Source organism: Solanum lycopersicum, chromosome 12 (genome assembly GCF_036512215.1).
Source record: "Solanum lycopersicum chromosome 12, SLM_r2.1".
NCBI classification, from domain to species: domain Eukaryota; kingdom Viridiplantae; phylum Streptophyta; class Magnoliopsida; order Solanales; family Solanaceae; genus Solanum; species Solanum lycopersicum.
Genome location: NC_090811.1, coordinates 23,416,587 through 23,422,907, shown reverse-complemented (window position 1 = coordinate 23,422,907; position 6,321 = coordinate 23,416,587).

Genomic DNA, 6,321 nt, shown 5'->3' with positions numbered 1-6,321 from the left:
TAGTTAAATTGTCTAAGGCACGCTAGTACCTCATTGAACTAGTTTCCGGATGTCATGGACGTTTTTTTAGGTTTTGGTTTCTAGACTTCCTAAATGACTTGTATTCATTAGAATGGACCTTAAAATTGTGTCTACACCTTATTAAACTTATGTTAGGCTCTAGAATACATCTTTGATTTTTAAAACGTTACACTGCACATACATTTACCTTACTTGCATAGTAGTAGACATTTAGTGAATATGAGATCAACCTTTCATTAGACACTATGAACCTTTACTACATTATAAGCATGCATAATGTGTGAGTGTGTGCACATTGGTACACTGATCACATAATGGCTATCAATAAAACATTGAGGTGGCCACCCTTTTAAGACCACATTCCATTTTCAATCATAGACCACACAACAGAATTTAGCATAGGAGGCAAGCTAACATCATATTACACTTTTAGACTCCTAACATTAACTATTTATACATTTACATATGGGTACATGGGTATGGTTCATCAACCATTATAACTCATCAATGGAAGCACCTATACATGATCTTAACATGGCTATTTACATGTTTATAACACTAGCTACATAACCTAGATTCACAATTAGAATAGAAAGCTACGCACAAGTTAAACATAGTGTGATCATCATAACCACACACTCATATATTTATCAATTTTTTCCTTCAAGTCCATGGTCAACACATATATAATGACAATAAAGTAAACACCTCCACCATAAGTGGACCTTACCACACAATGCCATACAAGGATTCATCAACAATACTATAGAGAGGTAGAGAAGTAGAAGAGTAGAGCAATCCTTACCAATCCTTTAGCCTTTAATCATCATTGACCATTACTACTCTTTCATCAACAATTCAAGTATAGGGCAGTGTCTAAAGTACCATAATCATAAAATAAATCATGTACAAGTCGATACAAGATAATACTACAATCTAATACCATACATCACATATATACTAAAAAGTAGAGAGTTATAGATCATCAACCAATTTCCCTAGTCTAGTTCATCAATCATATTTTATAAATAATATACATTTAGCGAAATATTTAAGAGATATAAAATCATATCTAAATCATGCTTCATTCACTGTAGAATATAGATTACAACCTATAAATTACTCTATCAAGTCTATAGGCTAGAAGGACCTAAATCAATTTTACCAAATCAATTGATATCCATTCCTATTGGATCAATTATACTTAATTATCATCATATTACACATATAGGAAGTAGTTAAGACAATTCACCATGATCGAGTCACATAACATCCATCACAACGTCAAGACCACAATTTACTACATGATAAACTATCCTTATTCAAAAACCTTCAAACGTAACCCTCATGGATCATTCCTCAACAATTCATCATCTATAGAAATACTATGCACATAGTGTGTGTATATAAATATAGTGTATATATATATAGACCCTTCAATTAAGACTATTACTTAGTATTACACTTTTATTGCACATAGATATATAGAAGATAATATAGTCTCAAAATATTCGGCTCATCTCATAACCATCTAAAAAGAGTATATCAAATTGGGCCTACCCCGTACATTAATGAAACAAGAACACATATAGGTCATACAAATGCTTAGTACTCAAATTAAAGGAAAGAAACATAAGAGTCTTAATACTAAAACAACTTCATATGAGACCACATGAACACATACTATGAAAACATTCTAAGAAAAGGGACATTTCAATAAGCATGCACTTTTCATTAAAAAACTTTATGTACATTCAACAAGACCATACCAATCAATTGGACATGTTAATTAAGTCATACACATGTACATCACAAGATCAACAACATCAAAACTAGTCAAGTCAACATGCATATCATATAATTGAAAACATAGTCAAGTAACTCTATCATCAAGTCATAATAGCAACAACATGAATACAGTTCATTAAAACATAGCAAAAGTAAGACAATTGATCATGAATCTCTATCAAGTCAACAAGTGCAATGACAAAACAAAGCCCCATAACCTTACTCAATCAAGTAACCAACAAAAATCATGACCAACATCCTACTTCACATAGCATATCATTTAAGAAAACATATCATCTTAAACAATGTAGACCTACACCTAATCATAAGTAATACTAATCAACACATAGTATCAACAATGTGCAAGTTCATCATATACATATCACATACCATAATAAGCATATTCATACATAAGAAAAACCTCCTAAGGCTTCCCTCAAGGAAAACTAGAACAAGGCATAGGTAGAGTCTCATACCCGTACCTAACCTATGTCAAACCTCTTAAGTTACCCTAGTTGGTTTGCACTTCATTACTTCATTTTAGTTTGAGGAACACTTGACTTAACCGATATAGACAACAAGAGATAGGTGTGGAATTCGGTGTTGGAAAACCTTACACCGAGGAAGGTGGTCTACCGGCCAAAGAAAACCAAACATAAACGTAGATTTCTAGGTGGATCCACTAGCTAGTCTTTATATGGGGGAAAACTAGTTCAAAAACTAAGAGATAGGTATAATCCCTCTATATACCACTTGGCAATTGGGGCCTCCTCTCATGGGAATCCATTGGATGAGTATCCCTCATCTGGGAGTCAATATCATATGTGGAACTATAGGTTGATCTTCCTCTTTGGAAAGCCATAGAGGAAGGCTAGTAGAATGACAAAATCACAATTCAATACTAGATCATAGCTTAAGACAAGATTATTTTGGTCAAACTCACAACATACTTCGTAACCTAGATCACTTCTCAAGAACTAGCATGAAAGGACTCTAAATAACCCTAATTAATTCATGATTTTCATAAAAAATTCATCTAGTAATAATTCAACCAACAACCAAGTCAATTGAACCAATATATTCATATCAAGATCATAACCTAGGGTTAAGGGGTAAAGGTCATCTTCTACAAGCTAGACCAAAACATCAAGATATATCATAATTAAATTAGAATACATGTCAATATATTTATAATACAAAAAATTCATAAATAAATCAATTCATAACATCAATGTCGAGGTTTGATGAAACTCACTCGTAAACTCAACTTTGGAAATCAATTTGAGTGAACCCTTTAAGGGAAGAGGTCTCAAAGATGAAATAGATCTAATACCCTTCTAATTGATGAATATTGATGATGAAACTTGACTATTTGCATTCCTTAAACCCTCCCCTAGATTGGTCTTCAATGGAGTTCTTCAATAGAGAGAAAGAAAAGAGAAGGAAGAGAGTTTGGGTTTGTGAGTTAAAAGAGTTTTGTTAGTCTTAATCAGGTTAGGACTTTATGTAGGGTGTTAACTAATTTGATTAGACCTCCATAATCCTCCAACTAATTAACTAACCATTTAATAATTAATTGCAACTAACTTAAAATGTGCAGAAAATTTCAACCCTCACAGACGAGACCTTGACCAACGGACTATGAGTCGACGACCCCTACCCTTTCCGTGTTGCACATCTGTAGGCAAGTTTAGAGACTCTTCCAAATAGACCATTTGCCAAAATAAATCAGTGTTGGTCTACGGATGGCATCAATGCCCTATAAATCCACACACGCCTTGTCGATTAACTTCATGGGTGCACACTGCCCAGGCAGTCTTTTGACCCCAAAACGAAAGGGTCCTTCTCATAGGCCCTTAATTGGTCCTTGGGGAGTCTTACCCGTACGTTTCGACCATAAATCTACTTAAACACATGTTATACACCCTTCCACTAATTTTTGTCATTTTTCCGACTTCTAAAATCTAGTTAAATAGGCTAAAGCACGCTAGTATGTCATTGAACTAGTTTCCGGATGTCATGGACATTGTTTTACGTTTTGGTTTCTAGACTTCCTAAATGACTTGTATTCATTAGAATTGACCTTAAAATTGTGTCTACACCTTATTACACTAATGACCTTAAAATTGTGTCTACACCTTATTACACTTATGTTAGGCTCTAGAATACATCTTTGATTTTCAAAGTGTTACACTACACATACATTTACCTTACTTGCATAGTAGTATACATTTAGTGAATATGAGATCAACCTTTCATTAGACATTATGAACCTTTACTACATTATAAGCCTGCATAATGTGTGAGTGTGTGCACATTGGTAAACTGATCACATAATGGCTATCAATAAAACATTGAGGCGGCCACCCTCTTAAGACCACATTACACTTTCAAGCATAGACCACACAACATAATTTATCATAGGAGGCAAGCTAACTTCATATTACACTTTAAGACTCCTAACATTAACTATTCATACATTTACATATGGATACATGGGTATGGTTCATCAACCATTATAACTCATCAATTGAAGCACCTATACATGATCTTAACATGGCTATTTTCATGTTTATAACACTAACTACATAATCTAGATTCACAACTAGAATAGAAAGCTAGGCCCAAGTTAAACATACTGTGATCATCATAACCACAGACTCATATATTCCTCAATTTTTGCCTTCAAATCCATGGTCAACACATATATAATGACAATAAATTAAACACCTCCACCATAAGTGGACCTTACCACACAATGCCATACAAGGATTCATCAACAACACTATAGAGAGGTAGAGAAGTAGAAGAGTAGAGCAATCCTCACCAATCCTTTAGCCTTTGATCATAATTGACAATTACTACTCTTTCATCAACAATTCAAGTATAGGGCAATGTCTAAAGTACCATAATCATAAAATAAATCATGTACAAGTCGCTACAAGATAATACTACAATCTAATACCATACATCACATATATACTAAAAAGTAGAGAGTTATAGATCATCAACCAATTTCCCTAGTCTTGTTCATCAATCATATTTTATAAATAATATACATTTAGGGAAGTATCTAAGAGATATAAAATCATATCTAAATCATGCTTCATTCACCCTAGAATATAGATTATAACCTATAAATTATTCTATCGAGTCTATAGGCTTGAAGGACCTAAATCAATTTTACTAATTCAATTGATATCCATTCCTATTGGATCAAATTATACTTAATTATCATCATATTACACATATAGGAAGTATTTAAGACAATTCACCATGATCGAGTCACATAACATACATCACAACGTCAAGATCACAAGCTATTACATGATAAACTAGCCTTATCCAAAAACCTTCAAACTTAACCCTCATGGATAATTCCTCAACAATTAATCATCAATAGACATACTATACACTGGGTATAAGCATATTAACATAATTGAATCACAAATCGATATGCATAAGATCAAGATCATAAAGTCATACATAGGCTAAAATTGAGTGTGTGAAAGAGCATGTGTTTATCATGAAATTGGATTGAAAATCACGTCCAAATTATTATATAATCATCAATACATTCATATTATGCTTTTGAAATCAATTTAAGACAGAACACATGGCTAGATTAAAGAAGAAGAGATTTGGTCATGGAGCTTCTTTGAAAACTTTGAAAAGGACTCTCTAGATGAAAGATTAACTAGAAATGAAGGATAACCATACCTTTATTAGATGAATAACCCACTAAAAATTGGTTAAGAACCCATGAGAATCCAATCTACAAGTTGACCTTGAACTTCACCTTCAATGGAGGTTTCTAGAGAGGATATTTTGGTTGAGGGAGGTTTGATTTTGATAGGAGGATAGGGTATTGAATATTCACGTTTTTAACCAACCTGATATACCCAAAAATAATGTTAAACAAACCACCTAGGTTAAGGTTATCACGTGGGGTGAATTTCCCATTCACCCCATAAATAGGCAGTGTGCATGGCAGTAACTGATGGCCAGCATCGACGGACCCAACGATAGGGCGTTGGTCCATCGACGGACCATCTTATGCCTTCAGCGTTTGGTTTTAAGGCTATCATGAGGCTAATAATTATCCAGTATAAGTGTCCATCGACACCTCCCCATCGATGAGGCATCATTTGGCTCGTCGATTGACACTACCAAGGTAGTGTCTTGACAGCCTTTGGATCCTTCTTGAGGGACTCTTGCGGGGATCTTGGGAAGTCGTACCCTAACATTTTCAATGTAAATATACACCCTAACATGTTGAAAACATTCCATGAAAGTTTCACCCAAAATGAACACGTAAAACACATCCAAACATGCAAGGCACACTCAAGACACACGTGAACGTCTCAAGGGCTTACTTTCGAACGTCTTAGACGTTCTTGGATGTTTGACCTACAAACATCATGAAACTCCATATACTGACTATAAACATCATTAGACTTCATAAGCTCGTTATACATTCAAAAACACATAAAAGCATATATGCCCTTTTGC